At 44.1% G+C, this 20,594-nt stretch overlaps 1 protein-coding gene across 4 annotated transcripts in view; it reads left to right on the top strand.

The window, feature by feature from the left end:
- Positions 1 to 20,594, top strand: part of LOC128685824 (G-protein coupled receptor moody-like) — a 377,281-nt gene that overhangs the window by 170,847 nt on the left and 185,840 nt on the right. For 3 of the 4 annotated variants that reach the window (XM_070087780.1, XM_070087781.1, XM_070087779.1), the window contains exon 1: positions 16,605 to 16,769. The exons of the other annotated variant lie outside the window; for it this stretch is intronic. The gene's annotated coding sequence lies outside the window, so the exon portion shown is untranslated. Of the gene's footprint in view, positions 1 to 16,604; positions 16,770 to 20,594 lie in introns of those variants that run through there. 4 annotated transcript variants of the gene reach the window in all.

Raw genomic sequence — 20,594 nt, 5'->3', positions numbered from 1 at the left:
GTGTGTTGCAGCTGGGGATGCTGCTAGTGTGTTGCAGCTGGGGATGCTGCTAGTGTGTTGTAGCTGGGGATGCTGCTAGTGTGTTGCAGCTGGGGATGCTGCTAGTGTGTTGCAGCTGGGGATGCTGCTAGTGTGTTGCAGCTGGGGATGCTGCTAGTGTGTTGCAGCTGGGGATGCTGCTAGTGTGTTGCAGCTGGGGATGCTGCTAGTGTGTTGCAGCTGGGGATGCTGCTAGTGTGTTGCAGCTGGGGATGCTGCTAGTGTGTTGCAGCTGGGGATGCTGCTAGTGTGTTGCAGCTGGGGATGCTGCTAGTGTGTTGCAGCTGGGGATGCTGCTAGTGTGTTGCAGCTGGGGATGCTGCTAGTGTGTTGCAGCTGGGGATGCTGCTAGTGTGTTGCAGCTGGGGATGCTGCTAGTGTGTTGCAGCTGGGGATGCTCCTAGTGTGTTGCAGCTGGGGATGCTCCTAGTGTGTTGCAGCTGGGGATGCTGCTAGTGTGTTGCAGCTGGGGATGCTGCTAGTGTGTTGCAGCTGGGGATGCTGCTAGTGTGTTGCAGCTGGGGATGCTGCTAGTGTGTTGCAGCTGGGGATGCTGCTAGTGTGTTGCAGCTGGGGATGCTCCTAGTGTGTTGCAGCTGGGGATGCTCCTTGTGTGTTGTAGCTGGGGATGCTGCTAGTGTGTTGCAGCTGGGGATGCTGCTAGTGTGTTGCAGCTGGGGATGCTGCTAGTGTGTTATAGCTGGGGATGCTGCTAGTGTGTTGTAGCTGAGGATGCTGCTAGTGTGTTGCAGCTGTGGATGCTGCTAGTGTGTTGTAGCTGGGGATGCTGCTAGTGTGTTGTAGCTGGGGATGCTGCTAGTGTGTTGTAGCTGGGGATGCTGCTAGTGTGTTGCAGCTGGGGATGCTCCTAGTGTGTTGCAGCTGGGGATGCTGCTAGTGTGTTGCAGCTGGGGATGCTGCTAGTGTGTTGCAGCTGGGGATGCTGCTAGTGTGTTGCAGCTGGGGATGCTGCTAGTGTGTTGCAGATGGGGATGCTGCTAGTGTGTTGCAGCTGGGGATGCTGCTAGTGTGTTGAAGCTGGGGATGCTGCTAGTGTGTTGCAGCTGGGGATGCTGCTAGTGTGTTGCAGCTGGGGATGCTGCTAGTGTGTTGCAGCTGGGGATGCTGCTAGTGTGTTGCAGCTGGGGATGCTGCTAGTGTGTTGCAGCTGGGGATGCTCCTAGTGTGTTGCAGCTGGGGATGCTCCTAGTGTGTTGCAGCTGGGGATGCTGCTAGTGTGTTGCAGCTGGGGATGCTGCTAGTGTGTTGCAGCTGGGGATGCTGCTAGTGTGTTGCAGCTGGGTATGCTGCTAGTGTGTTGCAGCTGGGGATGCTCCTAGTGTGTTGCAGCTGGGGATGCTCCTAGTGTGTTGCAGCTGGGGATGCTGCTAGTGTGTTGCAGCTGGGGATGCTGCTAGTGTGTTGCAGCTGGGGATGCTGCTAGTGTGTTGCAGCTGGGGATGCTCCTAGTGTGTTGCAGCTGGGGATGCTCCTAGTGTGTTGCAGCTGGGGATGCTGCTAGTGTGTTGTAGCTGGGGATGCTGCTAGTGTGTTGCAGCTGGGGATGCTGCTAGTGTGTTGCAGCTGGGGATGCTGCTAGTGTGTTGCAGCTGGGGATGCTCCTAGTGTGTTGCAGCTGGGGATGCTCCTAGTGTGTTGCAGCTGGGGATGCTGCTAGTGTGTTGCAGCTGGGGATGCTCGTAGTGTGCTGCAGCTGGGGATGCTCCTAGTGTGTTGCAGCTGGGGATGCTACTAGTGTGTTGCAGCTGGGGATGCTCCTAGTGTGTTGCAGCTGGGGATGTTCATAGTGAGTTGCAGCTGGGGATGCTCCTAGTGTGTTGTAGCTGGGGATGCTGCTAGTGTGTTGTAGCTGGGGATGCTGCTAGTGTGTTGTAGCTGGGGATGCTCCTAGTGTGTTGTAGCCTGGGATGCTCCTAGTGTGTTGTAGCTGGGGAAGCTGCTAGTGTGTTGTAGCTGGGGATACTGCTAGTGTGTTGCAGCTGGGGATGCTGCTAGTGTGTTGCAGCTGGGGATGCTCCTTGTGTGTTGTAGCTGGGGATGCTGCTAGTGTGTTGCAGCTGGGGATGCTCCTAGTGTGTTTCAGCTGGGGATGCTCCTAGTGTGTTGCAGCTGGGGATGCTCCTAGTGTGTTTCAGCTGGGGATGCTCCTAGTGTGTTGCAGCTGGGGATGCTCCTAGTTTGTTGCAGCTGGGGATGCTCCTAGTGAGTTGCAGCTGGGGATGCTCCTAGTGTGTTGCAGCTGGGGATGTTCCTAGTGTGTTGCAGCTGGGGATGCTCCTAGTGTGTTGCGGCTGCGGTTGCTCCTAGTGAGTTGCAGCTGGGGATGCTCCTAGTGAGTTGCAGCTGTGAGGTAGAAGTCTCACAGTAGTGGGTTGACAGACAGTATTCACCTTGTTAAGTACTTTGTTAGGTAAGACACATATGCAACAGTTAGGTATCTTTATTTCGAAACGTTTCGCCTACACAGTAGGCTTCTTCAGTCGAGTACATAAAAGTTGATAGAAGCAGAAGATTCTTGAAGACGATGTAATCAGTCCATCACCCTTAAAGTTTTGAGGTGGTCAGTCCCTCAGTCTGGAGAAGAGCATTGTTCCATGGTATGAAACAATATAGAGATGAAGAGACAGGATCGAGCGTTATATAGCGCCAAGAGGTGAGACGTAGGTCACTAGGAGAGGTAAGAACTCAGATGTTGGGAGGACAGGTCCCTCTCAAATCCAGCCGTTCTCACTAGTAGAGGTTGTCGAAAGTTGATTGTAGGTCTGTACCAAGATACCCTTGTGTTGCAGTGTCAGACAGATTGAACATTAAAATGGTATAAAATACCGACAGGTTGTTAGGTAAGACACATATGCAACAGTTAGGTATCTTTATTTCGAAACGTTTCGCCTACACAGTAGGCTTCTTCAGTCGAGTACATAAAAGTTGATAGAAGCAGAAGATACTTGAAGACGATGTAATCAGTCCATCACCCTTAAAGTTTTGAGGTGGTCAGTCCCTCAGTCTGGAGAAGAGCATTGTTCCATGGTATGAAACAATATAGAGATGAAGTGACAGGATCGAGCGTTATAAGGTCTGTACCAAGATACCCTTGTGTTGCAGTGCCCGACAGATTGAACATTAAAATGGTATAAAATACCGACAGGTTGTTAGGTAAGACACATATGCAACAGTTAGGTATCTTTATTTCGAAACGTTTCGCCTACACAGTAGGCTTCTTCAGTCGAGTACATAAAAGTTGATAGAAGCAGAAGATACTTGAAGACGATGTAATCAGTCCATCACCCTTAAAGTTTTGAGGTGGTCAGTCCCTCAGTCTGGGGAAGAGCATTGTTCCATGGTATGAAACAATATAGAGATGAAGTGACAGGATCGAGCGTTATATAGCGCCAAGAGGTGAGACGTAGGTCACTAGGAGAGGTAAGAACTCAGATGTTGGGAGGACAGTTCCCTCTCAAATCCAGCCGTTCTCACTAGTAGAGGTTGTCGAAAGTTGATTGTAGGTCTGTACCAAGATACCCTTGTGTTGCAGTGCCCGACAGATTGAACATTAAAATGGTATAAAATACCGACAGGTTGTTAGGTAAGACACATATGCAACAGTTAGGTATCTTTATTTCGAAACGTTTCGCCTACACAGTAGGCTTCTTCAGTCGAGTACATAAAAGTTGATAGAAGCAGAAGATACTTGAAGACGATGTAATCAGTCCATCACCCTTAAAGTTTTGAGGTGGTCAGTCCCTCAGTCTGGGGAAGAGCATTGTTCCATGGTATGAAACAATATAGAGATGAAGTGACAGGATCGAGCGTTATATAGCGCCAAGAGGTGAGACGTAGGTCACTAGGAGAGGTAAGAACTCAGATGTTGGGAGGACAGTTCCCTCTCAAATCCAGCCGTTCTCACTAGTAGAGGTTGTCGAAAGTTGATTGTAGGTCTGTACCAAGATACCCTTGTGTTGCAGTGCCCGACAGATTGAACATTAAAATGGTATAAAATACCGACAGGTTGTTAGGTAAGACACATATGCAACAGTTAGGTATCTTTATTTCGAAACGTTTCGCCTACACAGTAGGCTTCTTCAGTCGAGTACATAAAAGTTGATAGAAGCAGAAGATACTTGAAGACGATGTAATCAGTCCATCACCCTTAAAGTTTTGAGGTGGTCAGTCCCTCAGTCTGGGGAAGAGCATTGTTCCATGGTATGAAACAATATAGAGATGAAGTGACAGGATCGAGCGTTATATAGCGCCAAGAGGTGAGACGTAGGTCACTAGGAGAGGTAAGAACTCAGATGTTGGGAGGACAGTTCCCTCTCAAATCCAGCCGTTCTCACTAGTAGAGGTTGTCAGGTCTGTACCAAGATACCCTTGTGTTGCAGTGGCCGACAGATTGAACATTAAAATGGTATAAAATACCGACAGGTTGTTAGGTAAGACACATTGTTAGGTATCTTTATTTCGAAACGGCCTACACAGTCCCTCATAAAAGTTGATAGAAGCAGTCAAGTATCTTCTGCTTCTATCAACTTTTATGTACTCGACTGAAGAAGCCTACTGTGTAGGCGAAACGTTTCGAAATAAAGATACCTAACTGTTGCATATGTGTCTTACCTAACAAGAATCTGTCGGGCACTGCAACACAAGGGTATCTTGGTACAGCTGGATTTGAGAGGGAACTGTCCTCCCAACATCTGAGTTCTTACCTCTCCTAGTGACCTACGTCTCACCTCTTGGCGCTATATAACGTTCTCTATATTGTTTCATACCATGGAACAATGCTCTTCCCCAGACTGAGGGACTGACCACCTCAAAATTTTAAGGGTGATGGACTGATTACATCGTATGCTTCTATCAACTTTTATGTACTCGACTGAAGAAACTGTGTAGGCAACGTTTATAAAGAGATGAACCTGTGACAGGATCGAGCAGTTATACTAGTGAGAACGGCTGGATTTGAGAGGGAACTGTCCTCCCAACATCTGAGTTCTTACCTCTCCTAGTGACCTACGTCTCACCTCTTGGCGCTATATAACGCTCGATCCTGTCACTTCATCTCTATATTGTTTCATACCATGGAACAATGCTCTTCCCCAGACTGAGGGACTGACCACCTCAAAACTTTAAGGGTGATGGACTGATTACATCGTCTTCAAGTATCTTCTGCTTCTATCAACTTTTATGTACTCGACTGAAGAAGCCTACTGTGTAGGCGAAACGTTTCGAAATAAAGATACCTAACTGTTGCATATGTGTCTTACCTAACAACCTGTCGGTATTTTATACCATTTTAATGTTCAATCTGTCGGGCACTGCAACACAAGGGTATCTTGGTACAGACCTACAATCAACTTTCGACAACCTCTACTAGTGAGAACGGCTGGATTTGAGAGGGAACTGTCCTCCCAACATCTGAGTTCTTACCTCTCCTAGTGACCTACGTCTCACCTCTTGGCGCTATATAACGCTCGATCCTGTCACTTCATCTCTATATTGTTTCATACCATGGAACAATGCTCTTCCCCAGACTGAGGGACTGACCACCTCAAAACTTTAAGGGTGATGGACTGATTACATCGTCTTCAAGTATCTTCTGCTTCTATCAACTTTTATGTACTCGACTGAAGAAGCCTACTGTGTAGGCGAAACGTTTCGAAATAAAGATACCTAACTGTTGCATATGTGTCTTACCTAACAACCTGTCGGTATTTTATACCATTTTAATGTTCAACGTGTAGTTGATAGGCTTTTAAACCCAATTACCCAAGCGCCTTGGAAGCCTCGTACACCTGGAAGCCAAGACGAAAGGACAATTAGGTTAACTTTCCAGAGGCTTCTCTTAACAAGAATTCTTATGGCTCGAAATGAGTTTCATGTTTGGCTACTTAAAACTACAGCTATTTGAGTGTTATGGAGCATATAATTCGAGCCATGACGGCAGTAAGGAGGGATATTGAGCCCCCAGTGCTTAACGCTGGAAAGATTATCTTAGAAATAGGGAAGAGGCTAGCAGGAAAGGAAATACATTCGTAGCATTAAAAAGGCTAGTAGCAAGGAAATACATTCCTAGCATTAGAGAAGAGGCTAGCACAGAGTCGCTATACCGTGGCTGAAACAGCGCACCAAAAAGGGCATAAACAGGACTCGGGAGAGTGACAACGTTTCGGTCCCTCCCTCATGGCAGTGATCCAAGACGAACAGAAACATCAATACAAGGCTTCTCTTCTAAATTCTGGTTCCTGGTGAACTAGCCTTCCTTTCTTCCCTCTTATAGTGCTACCTGGAGTCTACCTGGAGGGTATTCCGGGGATCAACACCCCCGCGGCCCGGTCCATCACCAGGCCTCCCGGTGGATCAGGGCCTGATCAACCAGGCTGTTACTGCTGGCCGCACGTAGTCCAACGTACGAACCACAGCCCGGCTGATCCTTTATGTTATTTTCTTATTTACACTGACATACATCTCGTTTTCTACTGTTAAAATACTTCAAACATCACACAAACACCAGACATAAATTCCTGGGCATTAAACATTCTCCTACCCCTCTCTAAATATAGTTCCTTGATAATGTGAGTAGTCACGAAAGCGCTTGGAATTTCTCTATTCTTTCAGAGTGGTTGTTTTGCATATTCTGAAATCACCTGTTTACTGTGATCTTATTGCATATATATATATATATATATATATATATATATATATATATATATATATATATATATATATATATATATATATATATATATATATATATAATCATGTACATTAGATTTATGTTGGTTGTCCCAGACTGCCATAGACCACAATGATGCCAAACAGTGTCAAAAGGTCTCTCTGTTGGACGTCGACAAACGCAGCGTTACCAGAAACTTTATCATTTTGATATTAACTGGAGCACTGTGGGTGGTTTATGGTGCTTGTCTGGAGTGAATAATAGCTGAAGATTGTGTTAATTGCGGAAAGATAGAGTGGTAGGAAGTGGTGGTGGAGGCAGCAGTGGTGGAGGTAGCAGTGGTGGAGGCAGCAGTGGTGGAGGCAGCAGTGGTGGAGGCAGCAGTGGTGGAGGCAGCTGTGATGGAAGCCTCATTAAGGGAAGCAACAGTAATGTAAACAGCAATAATGGAAGCAACAGTAGTGTAGCAACAATAATGGAAGGAACAGTAGTGCAGCAACAATAATGGAAGCAACAGTAGTGTAGCAACAATAATGGAAGCAACAGTAGTGTAGCAACAATAATGGAAGCAACAGTAGTGTAGCAACAATAATGGAAGCAACAGTAGTGTAGCAGCAGTAATGGAAGCAACAGTAGTGTAGCAGCAGTAATGGAAGCAACAGTAGTGTAGCAGCAGTAATGGAAGCAGCAGCAGTGTATCCGGGAGAGAGACGGAGGGAAGGAGCGTCATGGCACTGAGAGGTGCCATCCACACTGCCATACTCTGGATGCTGTTGTTAACAGTGAACACTGAGGCATATCCTTGCTACCATACTCAAAGTGATGTTGTCAACATTCAACATTGGATATGTGTGTGTGTCTGTGTACTCACCTATTTGTGGTTGCAGGGGTCGATTCACAGCTCCTGGCCCCGTGTGTGTAAGATAAACTAGAAGCGGAGGAAATTCAGAAAAACTTCTCCACAATATCTTCTATTGTCACGTTAGGGTTTTTCTCTTCTTCTTCTTCTTCTTCTTCTTCTTCTTCTTCTTCTTCTTCTTCTCTTCCCTCCTTCCACGGTATTTGCTGTATAAATGTAGAGGAGTATAATTTATGTTGCTATTCAATCAGGAGTGAGACCAGAGCACTGATCGATATTCTTTTTCATCACGCCCCTCCTGCATGGAAACTTGCCAACGTTGGCCAGGTGAAGGAAGGGACGGATGGAGAGAGAGAGAGAGAAGAGCAGAGGGAAAGCATGAATGGAAGCAGGGAACGAGTGTAAGGAGGAGAGAAAGGTGACTGGAAAGCAAGGTGCGAGGGAAGATGATGGTGGAAGAGAGTGAGAGAGAGAGAGAGAGAGAGAGAGAGAGAGAGAGAGAGAGAGAGAGAGAGAGAGAGAGAGAGAGAGAGAGAGAGAGAGGAAATATTTTTTGTATATTTAAGACAATTAAATATGTTAGTATTGTTTTTGCTACCTTATTCGCTATAATATTTACACAATGGGAGCAAAGTTGTGTTTCCCGTCTGTAAGATGTCACCACGCAGGATGAGAAGTCCATACAAGAAGCTGAAATCTTTCTCTGGGAGACATCAGCAGGGAGATGAGGATGTCGTCAAGTATTCCTGTAAGCGGTTATCAGCTGGAATTACTGTCACTTCGGAATTATCATTTCTCGGGAATATTTTGGAGAGGGAGGTAGGGAATTCGCTGGGAGGTTGAGCTGGGTAAGTGAAACAGTAGAGTGAATTGAAAGATTGAACTGATAAGGTGAGCTGTAAGGGTGAACTGATGAGGTGAGCTGTAAGGGTGAACTGATGAGGTGAGCTGTAAGGGTGAGCTGGGGAAATAAGCAGGAACTCTCACCAACTCTTTACTTAACGAGTTTTCCAAATCAGGCTCCCAGTGCTTTCTCTCTAATTACAGATACAAATATTTTAAGAGCGGAGTGTGCTAGGTGTTGAGAGTCTCTCAGAACCTCCGTCTTTATTGATGCTACTGAGAAACATCTTAATTACTCCGACTATCAGTATTTCTCACTTATATTTTACTGATAAAAAACTAAGCATTCTACCCAAATCATTCTATCCCAGACAATTTCAGTCAACTTTATTTTATAGAAATGGAGTTTATAGTGCCAGCAGGAGTTACGTAGGATACACAGACTTGACTTCAGCAGTAGGTAGGTGGTTATCCCAGCAGCAGCAGCAGCAGCAGCAGCAGCAGGAGGGAGGGGTCGTGGACCTGACCTGCTGTAAGACTCCATCAGTCAATCTCAGGTTTCTTCAGTAGAGACACAGGAGTCGGTCCCTCCTCCCTCCTTCCCAGGACTCCAACCTTAATTACTGAGTCAACATCCGTGGAAGAAATTAAACAAACGGTGGTAGTGGTCAGGTCGACGTGACTCTTAACTTTGGCGTTTCTCATATATATATATATATATATATATATATATATATATATATATATATATATATATATATATATTTGTGTGTGTGTGTGTGTGTGTGTGTGTGTGTGTGTGTACTCACCTATTTGTACTCACCTATTTGTGGTTGCAGGGGTCGAGTCACAGCTCCTGGCCCCGCCTCTTCACTGATTGCTACTAGGTCCTCTCTCTCCCTGCTCCATGAGCTTTATCATACCTCGCCTTAAAACTATGTATGGTTCCCGCCTCCACTACTTCACTTTCTAGGCTATTCCACGGCCTGACTACTCTATGACTGAAGAAATACTTCCTAACATCCCTTTGATTCATCTGAGTCTTCAAATTCCAATTGTGACCTCTTGTGTCAGTGTCCCATCTCTGGAACATCCCATCTTTGTCCACCTCGTCTATTCCGCGCAGTATGTGTGTGTGTGTGTGTGTGTAGATGTAGGGATGGATTTGCAATGGGGAATTTACTGGGACTTTAGCCAATGTTTTCCTTCCTCATTATGAGGTAGAATGGTGGAATATACGTCCAGATCAATTTAAGCCATTGTTATATCATCGTTATGTTGATGACACATTTTTAGTGCTTAAACCACTCGCTGATGCACCATTATCCTTGCAATGTTACAATACAAACCAGTCAAATGTTGAATTTACATCCCAAGTTGCGACAAGCGATACATCGCCATTGACATTCTTGAGAGCCATAGTAAAAGCGGTTTGTAACACCCCAGTGCATCGTAAACCGACGTTAACTGCCGTAACTACAAAACTGTCTTCGTTTGTACCTATTCGTTATAAGGGAAATCTGATAACCACACCAACCACGAGGCTTTTTCAAACATCTTCACAGAAGATTGAGACACTTATGCAGCATATGGGAATCTTTATTCAGGAAACGTTTCGCCACACATTGGCTTCATCAGTCCAATACAAAGAGGAAAGCGTAAGGAGAGGAGGAGTATGAGGTAATCAATCCCTCGGCCTGGAGTCGATGTGTTCAGTCCATCTACAAGATTGATGGACTGAACACATCGACTCCAGGCCGAGGGACTGATTACCTCATACTCCTCCTCTCCTTACGCTTTCCTCTTTGTATTGGACTGATGAAGCCAATGTGTGGCGAAACGTTTCCTGAATAAAGATTCCCATATGCTGCATAAGTGTCTCAATCTTCAACTTGTCGGTTTTTCAAACTATTCATCACATCTTCACAGAATCTCAATATTCATATCCAGCTTGAATTTACGCAAGACAGTCTTTTATTTTCAATAAATTAAACCAAATTTCCAAGGATTTTTATAGATATAAAAGGCTGAATAAGTTATTTTTTTTTTTTATATTTTATTTAAAACAAATGACAGAAATATATTAAAAAGATACACAACAACAGATTCCTGCACTAGAATCGCACTTAACCCGAGACCTAATAACGACACCACACAGTACAGTGGTAATATACACTCACACACAACACACCGTATATTACAGTGATAATTACACTCACACACAACACTATACATTACAGTGATATTGTTTTATTTGTTAAAGAACATCTCTAACAAGGTTACATATTACCAAACATCAAACACTGGAAATTATGAAGATTGTACAATAAAACAGATAAACAAAACAAACAAACACGCACAATGACACACACAAGCACACACATTACACTACATGAGACTACATCAGGCACATACTAGGTGAGGTTTCTGCCTGTCAACTCACACGTATTCAAGACTAATTCTAAGATCTCAGGTGCTTAACAGAGCACCACGATACTCAAAACATTAATATTGGCGATTATCACGAGATCTTAACATACATAGGTATTTAGTATTCAAAGAAGGAAACGGTATAATACTAAAAGTCACTATAAAAACATCCAATATAACAAAACAAACTACGATGTGATATTTTACATCTCAGCAAAAAAAAGAAAAAGAATACAAACTAGTTACATGTAATATAATATTACTGAAAAGCACACTGTAACACAGCATAAAATATAACATAAAATAAAACCAATTGCTTATGCTAGGAAACACTTTTTACCACTTACAATTAAATAAAAAACAGTAAAGTCACCTATAACATATTTGAGTCACATTGAAAATTTTCATCATAAAGTCCTTGAAATGATTTATACATGATAAAATATGCAATCGTAGTGCTACACCTTTCTAAATGATAACTGTGTAGTTGCTGAAACCCTCGGGGTAATAACCCTATTGCCTCTAGATATCAAAACTCACTTATACATCCATATAAACAGCTCTCCATGCTCACACCCAAGTCTAGGAAAATAGCCCGTCGTATCCCCTTACCCATTTTGCAAATCCCATAGATCCCTTAATGTGAAATTTCGATAACCCTCACTAAAATCTCTCTCCCATCTCCCTCCATACACCCCTTTATTTCTACACTGTGTCCTATAAAAAGTTGCTGCCAATGCATTAATTCTTGCACGCACGTCCGCCTCCCTCATAGCCCACATCATGTATATATAATCCGTAATGATATACCCAATCGCATTCTCAACCCTTTTATTCACCCCAGTTATATCTAAACTTAAAACCCTCAAGACCTGCAACCCCCCTCCCCCCACTAACCTTAAAACCTTACCCATCCAAACCCTTATAAGTTCAATACAATCGCAAAAATATACCGTATGATAAATAGTCGCCAATCCTCCACAATCCTTGCATTCCCCATCCTCTCGTATTCTCTTATAGAATAAAACCATTCCTGACGGCAAGATTCCATGTAAAAATCTATACATAACTTCTCTGACTTTAGGTTTTAAACGCAATTTATTTAAACGCCCCCAAATATTATGCCAATCATACATCGGATAAACTCCTTCTACGGCCGCTACCAGAGCCTTACCATCTGCCCTATCAAGTTTTCTCAATTTAATTTGTGAGTGATCCCTCACGTTTATGAAGACCCGTAACATTGCCTCACCCATCATGAACTCTCGACCCCCCCACCACCTTCGCATATCCTGATGTATCCTCTGAAGACCGTCTTCTTTCGCCCCCCCCTCCCGCTTATAACTATGTTTTAAATACATACTTATTATCCTCTTTTCGACATCTACAAGACCCAGCCCTCCACGGCCAACCGGGAGTGTGACAACCGCTCTACTTAACCATTCGCTCCCTGTTCCCCAAATGAATCTAAAAACACTTTTTTGTAACCTTTTTAATTCACAACGAAGTATCGGAAATATTACCGTAACATGCCATAGTTTACTATATAATAGCACATTCGTTGTTATCACCCTTTGTTGCAAACTTAAATTAGCAGCTCTTAACCCACTAAGACGCTTCAGAACACTATCAACGATACGCACGGAATTTATTTGTTGTGCTGACTTGATATCATTTACATAAACTATCCCACATATGTTTATTTGGTCCACCCTTTCCCACCTTTCAGCTACCATTCCTTCCTCACACGACCCTTTTCCAAGATTCATATACTTTGTTTTCCCCATGTTGATCGTCATGCCAGTAGCCTTTTCAAAAACTTTCACTAACTTTTCTACCCGAATCAAATCCATGTTTTCTCTCACCAAAATCGTCGTGTCGTCGACATATCCAACAATGCCCGCTCCCCCACCCCTTACATTACCCATCCCATTTACTTCCAATAAAACCCTTATCCCTCTATAAAAGGGATCTTGAAAACAAGCAAAAAAAATTTGTGAAAGGGGACAACCTTGACGCAAACCCCTTCCCATCTGAATCCGATCTCCCAACCTCCCATTCACCTGCACACGCAAAGATGCCTCTTGATACATTAATTTGGCCCATGATATAATTTCCGCCCCAAACCCCTGCCATCTCATTATCTTCCATAACGTCTCCCGTTCCACACTATCATATGCCGCCTCCCAATCTATAGCCAATACCCCCCCCCCTCCCAATCTTACTCTTTCTTCAATAAAACTTCTAATCATACCGTGACCTTCATACATAGACCTGCCCGGCACCCCATATTGTCCCTTGTCAATCACTTTGCCCAGGACTTTTTTTATTCTGTTGGCCAAGATCCTTCCAAAAATTTTATAGTCCCCACATAATAACGAGATTGCACGATAATCTTTAACCGTTAATGGCTCGCCTTTAGGAACTAGGACGACCACAGCCAACCTTTGTTGTTCCCCTAAAACCCCATCCCGCTTCATGATATTGAATAAACGTACCAAAAACCCCTTTAAAACGTTCCAATTTTGAATATAAAAGTCGCTGGGCAACCCATCTATTCCTGGCGCCTTACCCAATTGCGCCCCAGATAAAGCCTCCCAAGTCTCACACTCCGTTATCGGCCCTCCCAACATCAAACGATCATGCTCCTCCAGCTCACACTGCACAAACCTACCGATTGACTGCAATGCAATTTCACTTATTCCAACACTTTGCGTTTTCAATTTAACCCAAGCATCAATATACCCACTCATACCTTCCGTCGTCGTCAACACCTGATTCACTCTATACCCCTGCATACCTACCTGGACATTCAACCCCATTAACTCCATTGCTTTGCGACGTCTGTGTTGATTCCTCAACACACACGCCGACGGCCGATCTCCCCACAAAACCTCTTCGATTCCACCCTTAAGCCTTTCCCCATCAAACCTTTCGTTTTGTAAATTTCGTAGTTGCTCCTTAATTCGTTCAATATCTGTAACAGGATAATTAGCATTCGCTTGTACATAGCAGTCGCGCAACTGCCCCTCTAAATATCGTTGGAAACCATACTGTAACTGATTATATCTCACTCCCTGACTAATATAAAATTCCTTAATTCGCTTTTTGGCTATCATTTCCCACCAATTAACCAAAGCCACATCTCCAGGTGCTTCAACCACAAGGCGTTCCCACATATGCCCAAAAGACAAACGACTTTCCTCTCTCTTCAATAACTTTACATTTAATTTCCAAAATGACGGACCCCGTCTAGGCACGCCCTCAATATCTACATCCATTACAACTCCTCTATGATCCGAAAAAACCACATTTATCACACTCACTCTCCGCACTGTAACCGCACTAGACACGTACATTCTATCTAATCTCGCCGCATAATCTCGTCTAATGAAAGTATGCTCCACATTGCCACCCCCCCCACACACATCCATTAAACCCACACTCGTCAATAAATCTCCCAGGAACCCCAAGCAACAACCCGCTCCTCGAGGCTCCACATCTTTTCGTCGTATTACACAATTCCAGTCTCCCCCTATTATCGCTACATTTGGTAAACTACGTAGATGATATACTAATACATCTTGTACAAAATGAGTTTTAAGTCGTACATCTCCCTCGGCCGGCCCATATACACCTACAAAACTTATATGTACTCTACCCCATAAACCATCCACCCTAATCACTCTCCCCTCCCCCCTTTCACTATGACGTACTACAAACGGGCTATTTTCCTTTACCAGAATGGCGACGCCTCCTTTTAACCTCGTCGCATATTCCATATACACATCGTAACCATCTAATTCTAACTCATATCCAATTCTGTAATTGTGTTCTTGGATAAATACCACATCCACATCTAGACGCACCAAAAATTCATTAAACCACTTTCGCTTCCGCTCAGATCTCAAACCGTTAATATTTATTGTCAAAACCTTAAAGTCAATTAATGGGATTTTCCTTTGGTTCTAGGTATAGACTTTTCACTTATACATTTTACACCTCTATCCCTCTCCCCTTTTTTGGGAATCACCTTGATAAACTCTTGTTTCGTGGATGCACTGTTCCCTTTCCTCTGTACATCCGCCCAAGACTTTTTCCCTGGCCTTTGGGCAGGAGTAAGCACGTCGTCTGAGTCTGGTGGGGTCGCAGTTCGCTTTCGCGTCCTACCCTCCACCTGCATTGGGATTTCTTTAGTACCATCATGATGCACCTCCACTTCTGCTATATTTACCATCATACCATGCGACACCCCAGACTCAATGCTTTCATCCGTCGCCTCACCATGATGCTCAACCGATCCCAAATTTGCACCTGGTTCCTCCACACGGTTGACGATCGACTCGTCTAACAATACATCCAGTGCCTTCACTAAAGACGCCGCTACATCCTCGTCCCCCATAGTGGGCAGAGTCTCTTCAAATACTTTATTTATATCCAGTGATGGTGATTCTTCTCGCTGTTTTGCATCCTCCAAAGCATTCTCCTGCGCTTTTTCTACCTCTTCACTCCAAGATGTCCGTTGTCGAGACGGGTGAGCATAAGACTGTTCTCGTCCCTCAACTTCCTCGACCTCTTCCGGTTGTTGCTGTTGCGATATTTGGAGATTCCCACGACGCTTACCACACTGTGCCGCTATGTGGTCATACGATCCACACAGCCGACACGTACGACGTTGCCCCGCATATGTTACATATACTTGAGTTCGAAATGCTTGCAACATAATATAGGACGGTATGGGATGGCGTAAGGTCATTTTGACTGAATATGTACCCTCCAAACTTCCAGCATAAGGTCCAGCGGCCCACCGACCTGCAGAGGCCATATGAACCGTACCATAATTACGTAGTACATCTTTTATAACAAATTCATTCGCCTCAAAAGGCACATTCCTTATTTTAACCCATGTGTAGTGTCGTGATACATCATGTAGACGTACTGATACAGCTGAATTGACGGCTATAATGGTCTCTTGATACTTATCCACCACCGCTTCATAAACATTTGCTGACGTCATTTTAACGAAGATCCGTGTCGTCCCATTAAGTGCTACACCACATATCTCTTCATTTGCGATACCGTAGGTATCACGGATAATCGCCGGTAGTAACAAGTCCATCGTGGCTCCAGTGACAGCCCCACGGGTCAACTCAACGCAAACAGTGTTGATGCGCCTGTAGCTCTGCAGCGCCATGTTGGTAAATGAGCAGCGCACGTCCTCACTTCTCAATGGTTGTGACGAACTGAGGTAGCTCGCCTGAAAACAGCAGAGGGGTGCCGTGCACAACCGCACTCCACCGAGGTCAGGCAGCGCTGAATAAGTTATTACATCGTCCAAACACAAATATTGATGTTAACACAGTAATTCTTTATTGCCTAGTAACTATCACAAACAAAAATAACTTTTCTTTAAAAAAGATATAAGCTGAAAAATCTGTCAAAAAAATTTGTTTCCCCAGGTGAGAGAGTTATATTTACAAGTCTAAATACACTATTCAACGTTTCTTTAATTTCAGAATTATTATATCAGTTGAATTACAGCCCTCTATAATCAGTCATTTTAATTGTCATAGCTGTAATGTTATGTATATTCGTATACCTAAGCTACGACAATAGGTCTGCATCTTTCTACAACTTGGGTAGACCCTTAGGGAAAATAAGTCGATAGGCAAGCACCCATTTAGCAACATGTGACAATAATGCGAGGATATAAACCACACTGTTGACGTCAGTGTGTCGCCCAGTTGGTCCAGTACCATGGAGCTGGCCGGAGCAACTCGTGATGTCGGACCAGGGAGCTGTGTACTATCTGGGAGTGAAACAAAGCGGTTTGTAAAACAGGAGGACCTCAAAGAATATCATACACACACACACCAGGAGCTATGAATCGACCCCTGCAACCATAACTAGGTGAGTACACACACATACTCTGGAACAGACTGTGGAGTGATGTAGTTGGGGCAGGACCCATATATAGCTTTAATAAGAGATACGATAAAGCTCATGGAACAGGGGGAGAGTGGACCTAGTAGGAACCAGCAAAGAGGCGGGGCCAGGAGCTGTGAATCGACCGCTGCAACCACGAACAGGTGAGTACACACACGTCAGCACCTCACGGAGGGCTAGCAGATGTATATGCTTTCCACTTTCCTTTAGCGTTTTCCATCTCGCCACTATCTACCTTTATCCCCTTCCCCCTCACCTTCCTTTCTTCATTTCTTTGTTTCCTCTCATCTTTTCCCTCTTCCTTCCTGTGTTTCGTATCAGTTTTCCACTCTCTTCTCTCACCCTTCTTCACTATCTTTTCCTATATTCTATTGCACCATTTATCTCTCTCTCTCTCTCTCTCTCTCTCTCTCTCTCTCTCTCTCTCTCTCTCTCTCTCTCTCTCTCTCTCTCTCTCTCTCTCTCTCTCTCTCTCTCTCTCTCTCTCTCTAAGGGGCCAAACTCGAAAGTGTAATAGTGTTGAATGGAAGGTAAACAGGTTTGACCTGCGAAAAGGGAGGGTAGCGCCAAATCATTGGATCAAGAGTCCCTCGGCAGCACAGAAACAACCTTCCATGGAAGGGAAATGTATCGGTTGACTCCCAGAGACTCGTGTCCTCAAGCCAGAAATTCCTCTTTGTCATCTTTCATTTTGAGAAATTCCTCTTTTCCACTGGAACCTTCTTTCTCTAGGCCTTTTTTGTATGGGTATGTTCTTGTTAGCGTTCATAGGATGGAGTGTACAGTAAACTAGCCACTACCGTCCACAGGATGGATATGGGGCACATCCAGTGGCGGATCTACAGTTTTTTGAGCTCCTATGAGGGCCCCTTCGCAACCCCTTCTCATACTGGTAGACTCCAAATTTTTAAGCAACGTTGACTAAAGTCACTTCTGGGGCCCCTCCGGGATTAGAGGCCCTGAAGCTTCATTAGTCCCAGAGTAGCCACGTAGCCACTACGTCTGCTACCTCAGTAATAGAGACAACAGTGTGATTTTGAGTTGCATGTGAGCAGTGGCCAGCCACACAAGCGCTCCCTAGAGGAAGAATTTCTTACCTTGAGCCTACCTGGAGGGTGTGCCAGGGGTCAACGCCCCCGTTACCCAGGTCTTGACCAGGCCTCCCGGCTACTAGTCTCACAAATTAGCAAGTGCTGGGGATATGTTTAGTTCCCGTTGACGATCAGATTTCATATAGGTAAACGGAATATTTTTTGGTTACTTATATCTTGCTATAGAAGATTTAAAAAAAAATTTGGAAGTGATTTTCTGCTATATTTTTTCTTAAAATTTCCTATAACTGTAATAAGTCTGTGTGACCCAGTTACTCATTTCTCTCCCCTGTCTTTCCTTACTCATTATTCAGAGGTAATGCCACTCTTAATTGTCGAGGAAAGTGGAGTTTTGAAGTGGATAAAGAGGAGTTAATTAAGCGGATATATTACCTAATTTAGTTGAAGAGGTGAGACATATTACTGTCTCAACTCATTTTAAACCCCTGTCTATCCAAGGTTGTCAATCTATCACTATCTATTACTGGTAAGTTGATGGGGGGGGGGGCAGTAGGTATATTGATAGACTTTTCCCCGCCAGGGAGTCGAACCCAGGTTCCTACAGTTTTGAACCATCACTTCACCACTGAGCTACAGGTCACCATCTTGTACAGGTGTGCTGACATTATAGGGAATAATTTGATTTAATTAAAGGTGAAAAAGTTATGTAATTACTAGAGTTTATGGTCTTTAGGGGCGATATAAAATAGTGTAGTAGCCGTCTCTCTAAGGAGGTCGTTATCTCTTCTCGCACATTCTGCTGGCCACACAGAGACAGAGAGACAGACAGAGAGACAGACAGAGAGACAGACAGAGAGACAGACAGAGAGACAGACAGAGAGACAGACAGAGAGACAGACAGAGAGACAGACAGAGAGACAGACAGAGAGACAGACAGAGAGACAGACAGAGAGACAGACAGAGAGACAGACAGAGAGACAGACAGAGAGACAGACAGAGAGACAGACAGAGAGACAGACAGAGAGACAGACAGAGAGACAGACAGAGAGACAGACAGAGAGACAGACAGAGAGACAGACAGAGAGACAGACAGGAAAGTATGAGAAATATTATTGGTGCAGTGATGGTGAAAGAGTCGAGCTGATGAGATGTTGGGTAGTTTTTGTAAGAGGCTTATTCTCTCTCTCTCTCTCTCTCTCTCTCTCTCTCTCTCTCTCTCTCTCTCTCTCTCTCTCTCTCTCTCTCTCTCTCCCCTCAAGGAAGGTTCCTTGATGTTGGTGAGGGGCTCTTGATTTAGGGAATTGGATCTGTGCTCCAGTTCCCCAAATTAAGCCTGAATGCCTTCCACATCCCCCCCCCCCCAGGCGCTGTATAATCCTCCGGGTTTAGCGCTTCCCCTTTGATTATAATAATAATAATTCTCTCTCTCTATCTCTCTCTCTCTCTCTCTCTCTCTCTCTCTCTCTCTCTCTGGACCAGAAAAAACACCCTCTCATATTGCTCAGATTAGGATAAAACATTTAAGTCAAATGACTGAGTTGAGAGGGAAGGAAGGAAATTGTTAAGGTCGTGAAGCGATGAACGTGCTAATGAATATGAGATAATTCTCCTCCTTTGCTGTTCCTCCTTTTTCGTCCTCTCGTAAAGTTGCCATCCATCTCCCTACGGAGTTTTTATCCTTCGTATCCCATTCCTCATTTACTGTGTACCTTAATCAGGCTACTGTGTGATCTAATTGCTTATCTGCAGCTGAAATCAGGTAATGCGTTGGAAAATGTACGATTGAGGGGGTAAATTCTGTTGCTCCTGAGGGCTCTTGAGACAAGCTGGAAAATCAGCTAAAAATAATGGACTCATAAGGACCATTTTTGCTGTTATTTCACCGTAAAACAGCTCTAATCGCTTCTGACCCACGGGCGTAGGGCATAACCCCCCCCCCCACGGGGAGGGGCAAAACGTTTCCCAGCCACGGTATTGTGACTAATTCTTCGTATATCTAATTAATCTTCAAAATCCGGCCATAACGGTGGAGAAAAATACACAGATGCAGTATAATGCGATTCTTTACTGACAACGTTTCGCCCACACAGCGTTTAAGCCAAGTCCCTGTCAGCGATGATGCTTACAAGCAATTAAAACTCGATCTCCCGCAAGGCCAGAATTTACGGTGAAAAGGCGGCGTGTAATACCGACGAAACGAGGTTTAAACACGCGTTAACAAACACTTGGTTTATTTAATTGATAATAAAACGTCCCAAGTGTGTCCTCGTGTGTCTTAAATCGCGACAAAAATCTGTTTTTTTTTTTTTTTGTGGAATTTAAATCCATCGAGGGAGTTTTTATTATTTAATTATTCCGAACTCATACTGTGAAGAGCTCTGTGAAGAGCTCTGTGAAGAGCTCTGTGAAGAGCTCTGTGAAGATCAAAACGCTAGAGCTCTGATACTGACGGTAATTAAACGTTTTTTCTGGCTCATTGCCATTGTGCACACCAAAAAAAACTAGTAGTTTTTCTTATATAATAAAAAACTGATAAATCAGCAGTGTACTGCTACCCTATTCTATACGTTTTAAATATATGGGCACGATTTCAAATACATGTCGTGCCGAATAGGTAAAACTGGTCAATTAGCAAGAACTCTCTTATACGTTTAAAGATATATTTTTTTTCATTAATGCTAACGTAAAAATTATTAATTTTATTCCAAAAGAACCTTAGGAAATTTACCTAACCTTA

Source organism: Cherax quadricarinatus, chromosome 23, assembly GCF_038502225.1.
Source record: "Cherax quadricarinatus isolate ZL_2023a chromosome 23, ASM3850222v1, whole genome shotgun sequence".
NCBI classification, from domain to species: Eukaryota; Metazoa; Arthropoda; class Malacostraca; order Decapoda; family Parastacidae; genus Cherax; species Cherax quadricarinatus.
The sequence above is the reverse complement of the archived record's forward strand: the minus strand, read 5'-3'. Positions and strand labels throughout refer to the sequence as shown.